The sequence below is a fragment of the Marmota marmota genome, unplaced genomic scaffold (genome assembly GCF_001458135.2).
Source record: "Marmota marmota marmota unplaced genomic scaffold, marMar, whole genome shotgun sequence".
In the NCBI taxonomy this organism is placed as follows: Eukaryota; Metazoa; Chordata; class Mammalia; order Rodentia; family Sciuridae; genus Marmota; species Marmota marmota.
The window spans coordinates 19,872,617-19,875,949 of record NW_026000005.1 but is presented as its reverse complement, the minus strand read 5'-3'; positions in this window follow the sequence as shown (position 1 = coordinate 19,875,949).

Here is a 3,333-nt window from a genome sequence, read left to right as displayed (position 1 = left end):
CCACCATGATATTCTGCCTTGCTATAGGTCCATAGTGATGAGGCCAAGCAACCATGAACTGAAACCTATAATCATCAGACAAAATAATCCTTTCATTCTTGTAAGTGATTTGTGTCACTTTGACAGAAAGCTGACACAGCATTAAAATTGCTCTTGTCAAGGTCACCAAGAACTCTGACATTATTAAATCTAATGGACTTTTGATCTCTCATTGGCATTTGATAGCAAGTGAAACTTTGCTCTCTTGGATTCTATAATTTCATATTCTCCTCTTCCTCAGATTCTTCCTTCTAAGCTTGACCTCTAATTGTTGAAGTCAGTCTTATTTATCTGTCCTTTCTGCAGATGACTTCATCCAGTTCCATGGCTTTAAGTGCTTATGCCTTCTACATTTACACCTTTATCACAGAACTTTACTTTTGATCTCCAGATTTACTCGATTGCTATTTATCTCTTTAGTTACATGTCTTGTTAAACTTCTAAATTTTACTAGTCCAAAATACAACCTTTCCCTCAAGCCCATTCCTCTCCCATAATGCACCATCTCAATAAATTTACCATCATTCAGTTGTTCAAGCTAACAATTCAGCAGGAATCCTGCATTTCCCTCTTTCCCTTATTTTCCATATGTGGCAGCCATGAATGTGCACCTCTCAGATCTCCAGTTGCAGGATTGTTGACTGACTGCCCAAGCTGCTATACTCTGACATCCATCACTGTGTTTCAAGCTGCACTTCCCAGCAGTCACTACTGAGAACAGCTGGTATAAAGGCAGAGAGACCTGGGACTCTTCTGATGGGAGACCTTGGTTTGAAGACTCCCCATTAACTTTGCTGAAACTTTCTTAGAATGGCATCATGTGTACAATTTTTCCTATCCTTCCTTTCCTTTTTTCCACAAGGATTACCTTGTATCTATTCTAATATCTCTTCCGATTACTCTCAAATGCATTCCAATTTTTCCTTCACAGTTGTTTCCCTCAAATCTCTTGCATGTCTTACCTGACTTTGTTGGTTGCTGCCCGAAAGATCTAAACCAACACATTGTAGTTGACCCATTCACATTTTTTATGTCATTTCTGTCCCCTAAATATATTTCTTGCATCCCTTCTTTATCCACTTCTCTCTATTGTCATCATCACTCAGGTGGAGCTATGATTCAACTCCCCCTATTGTAACAGTTGGCTATTCTTATTTATTTATTTTTGTTCTAATTAGTTATACATGACAGCAGAATACATTTTGATTCATTATACACAAATGGAGCACAATTTTTCATTTATCTGGTTATATACTACGCAGAGTCATACCATTCAAGCAATCATACATGTACATAGGATAATAATGTCTGTCTCATTCCACCATCTTTCTCACCCCCAAACCCCTTCCCTCCTCAGTCCCCTCTGCCCAATCCAAAGTTCCTCCATTCTTCCCTAGCCCACTCTCCATTTATGGATCAGCATCAGCTTAATAGAGAACAGTTGGCTATTTTTATGCCTTTCCTCTATTCTCATCACAGTAGGTAGAGTGATTTCTTTTTTAAAAGTAAATCATTGTGTCACTGACATGCTTAATACCTTTCAGTGGCTTCTCATTATGCTTAAAAGTAAAATTTGCCCTCCTGCTATGTCCACAAGATGCCTTAAAACCTGGCTTCTTCTTCTCTCTTCAACTTCATCTCCTATTACCTTTTGCTAGTCCTGGTGCCCACCAAGTTTCAGACATCTTAGCATCCTTTCTTTTTCTACAAACAAACAGCTGAATCCTCTGTTCTTCCTCCATCCTGAAATATTTTCTTCCAACCCTTCAGAAGGTAGGCTTATTTTTAGCTCTCAACTTAAAACATCTTTATCAGTGCAGACTTCTCCAACCAAGCTCAGATGCCTACCCAACTTTGTTCTGACTTTTCTGCTAGGTAGTTATCACTCTCTGTAACTATTTTGCTTAGGTTTGTTTCTCCCACTTGAACAGAGGATATCAAGTTATGGCCCATAACTGCCATTTGTTTTTCAATGGCTCTAGATCTAAGAATGGATGCTATATATTTAAGAGTTTGAAAAAAATAATAGCACATTTTAAAAGACTATTTCATGACACTTAAAAATATGTGAAATTTGAATTTCAGTGTCCTTAATAAAGCTGGAACATGACTGTTATGGTCTGGCTCTGTGGTGTCCTTTCAAAGTTCACGTTTAGAAAATGCAAGAGTTTAGAGGTGAAATGATTAAGTTATGAGAATCTTCACTTAGTAAATGCATTAATTCACTTGAATGGATTAAGTAGGTGGTAACTAGTAACTGGGCAGGTAGGGTGTGACTGAATAGGGTGGGTCTCTGGGAGTGTGCCTTTGGGGCACATATTTCCTCCCTGATAGTGAAGCTCTCACTGCTTCCTGGTGGCCTTCGGGAGCTGTTTTCCTCCTACTCACCCTCCATGCCTCACCTCAGGTCCAGAACAATGGAGGTGGCCCTCTGTGGATGGAGACCTCTGAAACTGTGAGCCCTGAATAAATTTTTCCTTCTCTACACTGTTGTCAGGTCTTTTGGTCATAGTGACAAAAAAGCTGACTAAAACAACAGCACTCACTCATTTCCATATTGTCTATGTCTACTTTCACACTATATCAACAGAGTTCATCAATCCTGTATGATCCACGAAGCCTAAAATATTTACAGAAAAACTGTTCTGATCATTGTACTAGATTTAAGCTGCATGAGTTTGCCACATGATCTTGTTCAGTTCTTCACTCCAGGTGTCTGGTTCATAGCTAGTGCTCAGTAATTGCAAATTGAGCAAACCCTTTCCAGTGTCCCCAAGACTGTTAATAGCTGATGATGTAGGGGTAGGCAGGTTTACCTCTCTTTGGCTTCTTCCCTTCAAAAACCCAGACAAATGAATTAGGAACTTATTATTCTGGACTCCGGAGAAGTGCTTTGAAAACAGGACTGTATTTTATTGGTCTTGAAATGTCCAGCACAGTCCCTTGTACAAGATAGGGTGAAACCAGAAACCGAAAAAATTCTTTTGGGTTGACTATTAAGGAGAAATTAAGCATTTCAGCAAAGGACTTCTTAGCACAGTGTCAGTTGTATAAAAGTGTTCAGTTAATGTTTGCTCCTGTCTCAATTTTCTTGCTGTAAACAGGAATAAAGTCATCTTTTACAGGGTTGTCAGAGATAAACAGGAATCCTTTGCGTGAAAAAGACATGTAAATCGCAAACGCTACCCAAACAGACTTATCCACAATAAATTAATAAATCTTGGCATGGGGCAACTTGCCCCAGTCGAGGAAGAAGTCCCAACTGGAGTGTGCCGACGGGGCGGGGCCGGGGGC